This window comes from Lampris incognitus, chromosome 5 (assembly GCF_029633865.1).
Source record: "Lampris incognitus isolate fLamInc1 chromosome 5, fLamInc1.hap2, whole genome shotgun sequence".
Lineage (NCBI taxonomy): Eukaryota > Metazoa > Chordata > Actinopteri > Lampriformes > Lampridae > Lampris > Lampris incognitus.
In genome coordinates, this window is record NC_079215.1 from 40,884,043 (window position 1) to 40,895,800 (window position 11,758).

The 11,758-nt window shown below is 44.1% G+C and overlaps 1 pseudogene; it reads right to left on the reverse strand.

The window, feature by feature from the left end:
* The window catches only part of LOC130112995 (piggyBac transposable element-derived protein 4-like), a 39,723-nt pseudogene extending 32,823 nt beyond the window's left edge, over window positions 1-6,900 (reverse strand).
* Window positions 6,901-11,758: the final 4,858 nt, after the last annotated feature.

An 11,758-nucleotide genomic window follows, 5' to 3' on the forward strand; every position in this document is an offset into this window, starting at 1 on the left:
AAAATGTGTGTGAATACCTCTGCTAGCTGGTCAGCACAGCCCTGGAGTACATACCCTTGTACACCATCAGGCCCCGCTGCTTTCCTTGTGTTGATGCTGCGGAGTGTCCGCCGCACCTCTGGAGTGTATAGAACAAGGGTCTGTGGGTCTCCCAACAGTTTGAAACTGACTGGAGGTTGGTTATGGTCTTTGTCACACAGAGCAAATAAGTTGTTCAGTTCCACCACTATGTTGGCAGTGTTGTTGGCTGGTGTATGCTGTGTTATTTACCCTTTTGTAATCTGTGATGGCCTGGATGCCTTGCCACATCCTCCGTGGGTTGGAGTTATTGTTGAAACCCTCCACTATTCGTAGTTTGTAGTGGTATTTTGCAGATCTGATACCCATCTTAAGGTTCGCTCTGGTGACACTATAGGCTTCAGTGTCTCCTGATTTAAAAGTCGTGTCCCCTGCCCTGAGCAGCCGTTTGACTTCGCTCTTCATCCATGGTTTCTCATTTGGGTACACTAGGATCCTTTTGCTAACAGTGACATTGTCCATGCAGTAGTTAATATATGACAATACAGATGAAGTATACCCCCCCAGATCTGTCTGATGGGCAAATATACTCCATTGTAATGCACTTTATTCTGGTATCAGCAAGGGCTCCCTCCACCGTCTGCAGTTGGTACAAACCGCCGCTGTTCGTCTCATTACCGGGACAAAGAGGCATTATACAATAAACATTATACAATAAATCAAAGAGGGTGGCACTTGTGGTGCAGTGGTTAATGCTGGTGCCTCACAGCAAGAAGGTCCTGAGTTCGAGCCCCGGGGTAGTCTAACCTTGGGGGTCGTCCTCTGTGTGGAGTTTGCATGTTCTGCCCGTGTCTGCGTTTCCTCTGGGTGCTCCGGTTTCCTCTCACAGTCCAAAGACTGTAGGTCAGGTGAATCAGCCATACTGAATTGTCCCTAGGTGTGAATGTGTGTGTGTGTCTGTGTGTATGTCGGCCCTGTGATGGCCTGGCGGCCTGTCCAGGGTGTCTCCCCGCCTGCTGCCCAATGACTGCTGGGATAGGCTCCAGCTTCCCCGCGACCTTGAGAGCAGGCTAAGCGTTTTGGGTAATGGATGGATGGACGTTTACTTTTAAGGCTTTAAATGGTCTTGCTCCTAAATACATTTGTGCATTATTGACCAGGTATACGCCCCCTCAACCATTAAGATCTGCATATGGAGCCCTGCTCGTTATTCCCAAGTCTCAGTTTGTTACAAAAGGGTGATCGGACTTTTGCTGTTAAAGCCCCCACACTATGGACCTCTCTTCCTGTTGAACTAAGACACCAAGTCTCTAGCTTCTTTTAAATTTCATCTCAAAACGTTTCTTATTATGAAAGCTTTTACAAATGTTTGATATTTGTTTTTATTTATTTATACTGTTTTTATTTTTACTCTTACATATTTTTGAAACTGTTTTGACTATTTGCTTACTATTTGCTTTCTTCCCTTTTGCTCTTATTTTATGGTTTTGTTAGTGCTTTTTATTTTATTGTATTACAATGTTTTTTTTGTATGTGTGTCATTTTTAACAATTTTTATCCTGTTCTGTGGTGCACTTTGTATGTAACCTTGTTTAGAAAAATGCTATATAAACAAAGTTTATTGCTATTATTATTATTTCTTTCACATTTCCTGTTTTACATCCTGTAAAGCCGGGTCCAAACTATGGACCTGAGGCACTATAGGGCAGATGTCACTTGATTGACAGTACTCATCGTAATATGTGGGCTGTTGTGAGTAGGGCAATCTTCAGGACTGCATGGATGTTGATGTTGCCTGGAATATGGTTGGTGAACTTTTCCATTCCCTTCTTCATGAGTCCTAGAGCTCCGATGACCACTGGTGTTGTTTCGGTCTTCATTCCCCACATCCTGTGGATTTCAGTCTCCAGGTCTTTGTACTTGGTCAGCTTCTCTGTGACTTTCACTGAGGTGTTTTTTTCAGATGGTATTGCCATGTCGATGAGCATGCACCTCTTTTCCTTCCTGTCTTTGATAGCGATGTCGGGCTTGTTGGCTTTTATCTCTCTCTCAGTGTGGATGGGCATGTCCCAGAGGATGGGGACATCATTGTTTTCAGTGACCATTTTTGGCTTGATTTTCGTACCACTTCTCAGTCGTCTTGATCTTGTAACTCCTGCAGATCTTCCAGTGCAGGTATGCTGCTGCCTTGGTGTGCCTGTACATGTACTTGGTCTTTGCCAGGTCTGGGCAGCCTGAGACAATGTGGTCGAAGGTTTCTTCATACATTCCACAGATTCTGCATTTTGGGTCTTTTCCATCTTACCTGGTTATCTGGTTACCAGGCTCTGGTCTTGTGCAACGATTATCAGGCCCTCTGTCTCTGCTTTCAGTCCGGTGCTGCTCAGCCACTGGTGTGTCTTTTGTTGGTCCATGTCTGCATCTTTCATTCTTTTTGGGTACTTCCCGTGCATTGCTTTGTCCTCCCAGGTTTTTTGCAGTTGGTGCTGGCCATGGTGTTTTGCCTACTGCTTCACTTGTTTGGCGTAGATGGTAGTTGCCTCATTTTCTGTTGGTGGGGTTTCTGGGACATCAAGCTCTTTCTTGAATTGTGTAGCTTCTTTATTGATGGAGTAGATCTTATTTTTTGCTATTCGGAGGAGTGGGTCATCTGTTTTGTCAGGTATGCATCCAGCCCGATAGTGGTAGTCTTGAAGGTCCGTTCGAGTTGGACTAGGCCTTGTCCTCTTGAAGCTCTTGGTAGGTACAGCCTGTCGACATCTGCTTTTGGATGGTGCATCTTCTCCATGGTCAGCATTTTTCTTGTCTTGGTGTCTAGTCTCTTGATGTCGTTCAGTTTCCAATTGATGATGTTGAAGCTGTACATCACTACAGGTATCACTAGGGTGTTGATAGCTTCAATTCTGTTAGCCGCATTGAGTTCGCTCTTCAGTACCATACGCACTCTCCTGTGGTACTCTTTCCGGATCTTCTTCTTCATGGTTGAGTGTTGTATGCCGTCTCCTTCGTTCACTCCTAGGTACTTGTATGTGCTATTATTATTATTATTATTATTATTATTATTATTATCAGTATTACGGCGATAGGCATTGGTGCAAGTCCATGAATACTGGGATGGCATTCATTGCTTTACCTGTGTGCCCCCATCCATAGGGTTAGTGGTTGTGTCAGGAAGGGCATCCGATGTGAAATTCTGCCAAATCAATAACCCCTGTGGTGACCCCTGGGAAACAGGGAACAAGCCGAAAAAAGAAGAAAATTATTATTATTATTATTATTATTATTATTAATATCATTATTATATACCATCAGCTTATAGCACAACTTTTCATTTGTGTGTGACTCAGTTTGACATGTTGCCTCAGTGTTTTGGGTAAACTTGTCACCCAGGTATAGTCTCGCAGACCAGACCAGTCTAGAGAGTTTTGACCACACTGGTCAACCTCAGGAGTTAAGAGGAACAAGAGGGGAGCACTCCAAATAGCCACATTTTGAGAAAAGATAAACGTACCATTGTCAAATAATGCAAAACTGAATATCACAAAACTGAAACAAATTATGGTATTTTTTTCAACATCAGTAGGCAACTCAAGCCTTTGCTTAACTGAAATATATCCCTTACAGACTAGGTCCTCCATATTAATATTTCCCAAACTTTTTTTTCTGGGGAACCACTTTTAAAAAATGACAAACCATCGTGACCCAATTAACAATAGACCTTATCTCTATAGTGTGAGAAGAGCAAATTTTTGCATAAATGAATGTCTCTGACCATTTTTACTGCCATTTCTGCACCACCTTATATTATATTGAATAGGTAAATCAGACATTTTAAAGAGATATACATTTGGTAAATCACTTTGTTTTATATACGTGTTATTGAAAACATATACACGTTAAATACTTTACAAACGATACAAAATAAGTGCATTTAGGCAGCATTAACAGGCTCTTGTTTTTCCTCTCATCAGTAAAACAAACACAATATATGCTAGCTTGTCATATTAGAGCCAATGTTTTAAGTACAATTATCCGAACAATACGAAAATTCGGTATTATCAAAAACATGCTTCTTGTTGAAAATTTTTAAATACTCATTCCTATTATCCTAACAAGTAGGCTTATGTGTAAGTGCAGCTATTGTTATCATACTGTCAATCAATCCATTTGAACAGTCAACAATAACTTCGTTAACCACATCAGGTCTAGTCCATGTCAAATCTCATTAGGCCCATTATGTGCTATTTACTTGTCCTGAATATTATCTTATTAGACCTACTCCAAATATCGGATTATGGATATTTATTTTACTTACATCTTGCTAATGTGATAGGCAGGCCTGCTTGCTTTTTAGTCTTGCATTCCAGTCTGGTGTACAAGAGGGGAGCGCAATGCGCATATCAGGTGCAGCATTGAAGTCTATTTCTGTTGTTATGGCAGAAACCGTGAGTGTGGTAGAAATACCAACGAGAATCTCGTGTGGCTCAAAAGTGTACTGCTCAAAGGTGTACTGCAGATATAAATCTTAAAAGTCCCCCTCCAGTCATGTTTTAACCTTGTGATGTCTTAACATTCTGTATACTCCCCTAGTCCGCCTTCACTAAACCCCTTAAATAAAGCATCTTAATTGAATTTTAAACCCCAAAATCTATTTTGCATGAAGAAACAACCTGTCATTCATCACAAACTTTATAACTATCTGGGTTTTCCCTCTTCACGGTGCAGAAAGACTGCATTTAATCAGTGGACAGCACTCGTTTTTATTACAACACACCTGTCATACTTGTTTTCTTTACAAAAGAAGAAGTTTATTATTATTATTATTATTATTATTGCTTGAGGGATGATCACATCACCCTTGTGTCTGCCTCCCTACACTGGCTTCTTTAGATTTCGAATTGATTTTAAAATTTTATTGCTCAGTTTTAAGTCTTTAAATGGTCTTGCTCCTACATACATTTCGGCCCTGTGATGGCCTGGCGGCCTGTCCAGGGTGTCTCCCGGCCTGCCGCCCAATGACTGCTGGGATAGGCTCCAGCATCCCGTGACCCGGGAAAAGCGGTTTGGATAATGGATGGATGGATGGATGGGTACTGCATAGCTGTAAAAAAATAATTCTTTAGCAAGAGATAGTACTTGCATAGCCTAAGAAAGTAGCAGAGATGTGCAGAAAATAGTTTTGAATGCATTTTATTGAAGGGAAACAATAACAATCTTGAACTTTTGGGAGAACAGGTATATAAACAACACTAGATAAGAATAAAATAAAATAGATACAAAACAAAAATGTGAAGAACAAATCATCCATCCATTTCCATTATCCGAACCACTTATCCTGCTCTCAGGGTCGCAGAAATGCTGGAGCCTATCCTAGCAGTCATTGGGCAGCAGGCAGGGAGACACCATAGACAGGCCACCAGGCCCTCACACAGGGCCCACACACACACACACTCACACACACACACACACACACACACACACACACACACACACATTCATACTTAGGGACAATTTAGTAATGCCAATTCACCTGACCTACATGTCTTTGGACTGTGGGAGAAAACCGGAGCCGCTGGAGGAAACCGACGCAGACACGGGGAGAACATGCCAACTCCACACAGAGGACAACCCGGGATGACCCCCAAGGTTGGACTTCCCCGGGGCTCAAACCCCAGGACCTTCTTGCTGTGAGGCGACCACGCTAACCACTGCGCTATCATGCCACCGAGAAGAACAAAGCAATCAACTCTAATTAGAACATGTAGGACAGTATGCAAGTTTGTGTTTTGTATGGACTTTACAGATGTATTTCGCACATTTGATGCATATAGTATTTTTTTTACAGTCCTTCTTTGAGGGGCAGAATTTACATAGTTTCCTCTTGCCTGCCCTAGTTGGGCCAGCAGCTGATGGATCAGGACAAGATTCAGCCCCCTCAACAGCTTTCACAAGCGCTGCAAACGCTGCTGTGTGGGTGAGGCACTCCCGTCTTTGAATGTGTGGTGTTGCAAGTGCCTTCCCCAACTGCTCCAGCAACATCCACTAACAGGCACCCAGGTAGGGTTGATCTCACTCCATATTACAAAGGCATTGTATGAGGACACATCAATGATGTTATGGAAGATGACCAGGGGCCAGCGGGCAGTCATCCTCCTGCAGCTGTAAGTTCCAATCACCTTGTCCAGGTTGTCCACACCTCCTTTGTTGTGGTTATAAGCCAGGATGATGGCTGGCTTCCTGTCCTCACGATCACTGATGTCATCCGTTTTGTGCAGTGTGCTCGGGAGGACCACATTCTTGTTCCTCTTTGGGAGGTAAGAAACTAGAGTGGTGGTGCAGGTGAAGGCAAACTTTGATGAGAAGGTCTCTCTCCCTTGTTGCAAGGAGTGCAGGGGGGAGCTCAGGCTTGTTCTTTCTAACTGTACCAACCATGGTGATCTTCCTCTTCAGAAGCTGCTGGCTGAATTCATAAGAAGTGAAGAAATTGTCACACGTGACATTGTGTCCCCTCAGTCCAGCTGTTATATCAAGGACAACTGCATCCCCTGGTTCTTCCCCAGGCCTCCACTGGCTGGCTTTCCTGTGTAGATTTGTATCTTCCAAGCGTAGCTGGATTGTGCATCACAGGCCACCCATATCTTGATGCCATGTTTTGCTGGCTCGCTGGGCATATACTGCCGGAAGGGACAGCGACCTTTTGACAAAAGAGATTACCATCAGTCATTAGTATCAGTTTCACAGAAAACAATCACATAAATCATTACAGCAATACACAATAAAACAATGAAATCACTTACATTACAGATGTGAAAATAGAAATGTATCTTTGAACGGAACCAGTTGCTCATCCACTGTTACTTCAGGCCCAGGTGAAGGAGCCATGAATGAACTCACAGAGGTCTATTTTGTAGTAATATTTATTAAGGTGAAGGTGTGTGATGGCTTATATTTTGGTGTTGTTTGTTTTTGTTTATGATATCATTTATTGTGTGGTCATGTTGAGTAGGGAGATAGTGAGTCGCGGGGATGTTAAGTTCACCTGATCCCCAGCCCCTTATTTGGCTTGCGGTTCCTGTTCCTGCCCTGCCCTGCTCACCTGTTCCCCATTCCCTAATTGGCGAGCCTGTTCCGATTGCCCATGCGGGACCAATATGACCTGTTCACCTTCTGTTGTTAGTAAGATAGAGAGAGAGTGTGAGCTGGTTCGCCGTATATTTTGTTAATCGCTATTTGGATCAATGTGATTGCTTTTATTACGAGTTTGTGCACGTTATCATGAGTTGATCATCTTTTTCTTTTTGGATCTCAGTGAATGTTTTTTTTTGTTTGTTAAGCGCGTTAGACAAGTAACAGGCCCCACCTCGGCCTCTCAGCAACTCCTTTGTTCCCCGAAGTCGCCACATTTTTGTCACCAAAAAAGAAGGCATTAAAAAGAAACCTCATCAGTCGGCGCAGCGGATCAAGGATCAAGAGGACGAAAAGATGAGGAGGATGAAATTAAACAGTCACCGGGGATAAAGCACAGAGGTAGGCGCTGGCTGTTAAAACCGTTTAAGGAGCCACTGTCAAAGCGAACTACAGCCAGGTAAGCTCACCTGTGGATGTGCGCATTAAGCTGTATATTAATGGAAGGAATGCGGCTTGTATATTGACTGTTGTTTATTAATTTGGGACGATTGCCTGATTGATTAAGAATTGAATCCCTCGGCGCACCGACATTAACATTATTGGAATGTATCCCGATGCTGAATTTATCTCCATGCTGTAAAAGTGCGAATCCCCACTCTGTCTCTGAAGTTGCTGCTGCTGCTCCGCTGCGATGTGGGATTATGTTTGGTGGAAGAATTTCCTTTCGGTCTGGATGTTTCAAATGCACAACACGTATATTGGGGGGGGGGTCAAAAAGGAAATTAAGGGGGCGCTAGTGAGCAAGATATGGCGGAAGTTTTCTTTTTCGGAGCTCCCGCAGAACTTGATATTTAAACGGCTTTGATCATTTCAAAACTAATACAACAGCTCACTAAAACAACTTCAAAGATACTGAAACCTAGATTAAGTCAGGAATACCGACTGAATGGCGACAAACCTCCGTAAATATAACCCGGCGAGGCCTGCAACCCCTCCGACGCACAGTACTTCAAGCAGCAAATCGAGCCTCGCCCACCCGGACGGAAGCTCCAGGTATGACCGCCGAAGCGATCAAGTCAAATATCCTATCGTCTATGAGGGAAGACATATAAGTAAGAGTGTATGTTTGTACATTCGCTTAAAACTCCAGAAATACTCATTGTAGAACAAAAACAAAGGTATCTTTAGAATCGGCACTTTCCAAGGATTGCACAGTTCGAAATTTTTTTTTTTCAAAAACCAGGTAAAAAATGTGATGTATTACCGAAATTGAGTTTATTTTGAGGCGATTAATACACCATTGGAGAAGAAGCTTGATGAATGGATTGAAAATTATGACTTTTGATAATTGTAGTTCGAAAAATATGTCAAAAAACCAAGTAAAAATGTTGATTTATTTGCGAAAGAGGCATTCCAACGATGCTTTGTGGAGACTTCCGTCAAATCCTTCCCAGTGGTCAAGGGAGGCACTACACCTAACACTGTCAACGCTAGCCTGAAGGCACGCAACGTGGTTTAACGAGGCGCTTGAGCACTGAGCGATTAATACACACATTGGCAAAGAAGCTTGATGAATGGATTGAAAATTATGACATTTGATCATTTTCGTTTATTCGACATTCGTTTATAACATGTATAATAAATTATCATATATTTCATCGCTTATATCGTAAAGATGCGATCGTGTTGGTTGTTTTGGTGAGAACATTTTCCCCGGGTAAGGTGTGTGCGGAGGTTTGTATGTTCACTTAAAACTCCAGAAATAGTCATAGTAGAACAAAAAAAGATATCTTTAGAATCAGCGCTTTACAAGGATTGCACAGTTTGAAACATATTTCATAAACCAAGTAAAAAAAGAAATTGATTTATTTGCGGAATTGAGTTTACTTTGCGCGCGCTGCCCGTTCTTCTTCTGTCCCCATACAGCAGTCCCTCTCCGCCAGCCATCGTCTCACAGTGCCACCGAGTGGCGATGGAGTGTAGTGTCCACAAACGAAACATCTCCCCCATTACTCATGGACATAATACTGTCATTATGACCGAACTTAGCTAAAGCGGCTTTCAGCATTTTCCATCTGGAGAAGCAAGCCAAAAAAAAGAAACTGAAATACTGGCGCACAATTTGGTGGGTTTGTAAAATGACAGGTTAGGCTTCTTAGACTGTGAAATTGCAATTGGTGATGGGGGGACATTTGATTGTTGTTAATGTTTACCATAAACCAACACAGACTGTAATGAATGAAAGGTCACGTGTTTAACTTGACCTACTCACGGATGTACGTGCAGTGCGTGTGACGTATACAGGTAGTTAGAAGCGCATGTTATGAAGGTTGTATGTCGGATGAACGCTAGTAAAAGCTACACAGTTAAGAACCTACGAAGTCGGCTCGTTCTTGAATTATTCTTATGTCAGTAAGACAAGGCGTCTACGGACATTACATGGTGTCAGAATAGTCTGTGTATCTGAACACGAGCGGTCATGTCGAAGTTTAATCCGCCGAGTGAATTCAAGTTTGACTGCCCCGTCGAATGGCCGGAGTGGAAACAACGGTTTTCGCGCTTCAGGCTCGCGACAAAGCTGGATAAAGACGACGGGGAGATTCAAGTGAGTTCGCTGATTTATGCAATGGGAAGCGCGGCTGAAAAGATATTCAGCTCGTTTGACTTCGCGGCGGAGGGTGATAAAGTGGACTATGATATCGTACTGAAAAAGTTCGACGACTACTTTATTCCCCGCCGTAACATCATACATGAGAGGGCGTGCTTCTATCAACGTAGCCAGCAGCCAGGAGAGACAGCGGAGATGTACATCCGGACATTGTATGAGCTGTCTGAACACTGTGAGTTTGGGGACAAGAGGGATGAACATATCAGAGATCGTCTGGTAGTGGGCACAAAAGATAAGGTGCTCTCCCGTCAGTTCCAGCTCACAGCGGACCTTACTCTGGTGAAAGTCATTGAACAAGTGCGCCAGGCGGAGGCAATAACAAAGCAGCTCAGCCTCCAAGCTAACCAACCAGAGGCCCAGCTGGCTAACGTCAATGTTGTCCGACGGCGGGACGGACGCCAAAACAAAAAGGGCGGACAGCGTCATGGTGGCAGCAGACCTGCAACCAACAAAGTAGATGAATGCGGGAGGTGCGGCAAGACGCAGCACACCGATGAGCGGAAGTGTCCTGCAACGAACAGTAAGTGCAACAAGTGTCATAAAAAGGGACATTGGGAGCGTGTATGTCACTCTAAAGCGGTGAGAGAAGTCACTGAAGAGGTTAAACAGCTGTACTTTCTGGGAGAAGTTGGCAAAGAGAGCAGTCAGGAAGATTGGACTGTTAGTTTAACAATAAGTGATGTACCAATAACCTTCAAAATTGACACGGGGGCTGACGCTACTGTTATCAACCAAGGGACATTTAAAAAGCTGAAGCCAAACATAAAACTCGGACCTCCTGACACATGCTTCATAAGCCCAGGTGGAAACAACAGCTGCATAGGACAGTTTCAAGCCACAACCAACTACAAGGAGAAACAATACTCCTTTCCAGTGTATGTGATCAAGGGGAGAGGCAGCTGTCTGCTGAGTCGTCCAGAGGCAGTGGAGATGGGTCTAGTGAAGCGGATGAATGAGGTCAGTGGAGTTTTCGGTTCAAGTGGACTGCTGAAAACAGACCCAGTGAAAATAGCTCTGGTGGAGGGTGCCCAGCCATACGCGGTGCATACAGCCAGACGGATACCGCTGCCACTTGTACCACTGGTTAAGAAAGAACTGCAGCGCATGGAAAATGAGGGCATTATTGAAAAAGTGACTCAGCCCACAGAATGGTGCGCCGCTATGGTGCCGGTGCTGAAACCGAACAAGAAAGAGGTTCGCTGCTGCGCTGACCTCAGGAGGCTGAATCGAGCGGTGAAACGTGAGAAATACGTGCTGCCCACTATGGAGGAAATAATGCCAAGGCTCGCAGGGTCAAAGTTCTTCACAACGTTGGATGCAGCAAGTGGGTTTTACCAGATCCCCTTGCATGAAGACAGCAGGGGGCTCACCACTTTCATCACCCCATTTGGGAGGTATGCTTTCTGCCGCCTTCCATTTGGTATAACGAGTGCTCCAGAGATTTTCCAGAGAAAGATGGCGGAAACTCTGACCGGGCTAGAGGGCACAGAGGTGTACATGGATGACATCCTTATACATGGAGAGACTGAGGAAATCCATGACCGGCGCCTAGCAGAGGCGCTGGGGGTCATTGAAACAGCAGGTCTCAAACTGAACCAAGCGAAATGCAAGTTCAAACAGAAACAAGTCCGCTTCCTTGGTCATATCATCAACGAGGCAGGCATCAGACCTGACCCGGACAAAGTGGCCGGAATAGAGAACTTTCCTCAGCCCCAGAACGTGACGGAACTCAAGAGGTTCCTCGGGATGGTGAACTATTTGGCAAAATACGTCCCAGAGCTGTCCACTGTAGGTCAGCCGCTTTATGGACTGCTTAAAGCAACGACAGAGTGGCTGTGGGGACCTGCACAGAACACAGCATTCCAAGACCTTAAAGCAGCACTCGCCACCGCCCCGGTACTCACCTTTTATGACGTCACTAAGGCTACGGTGGTGTCAGCAGAT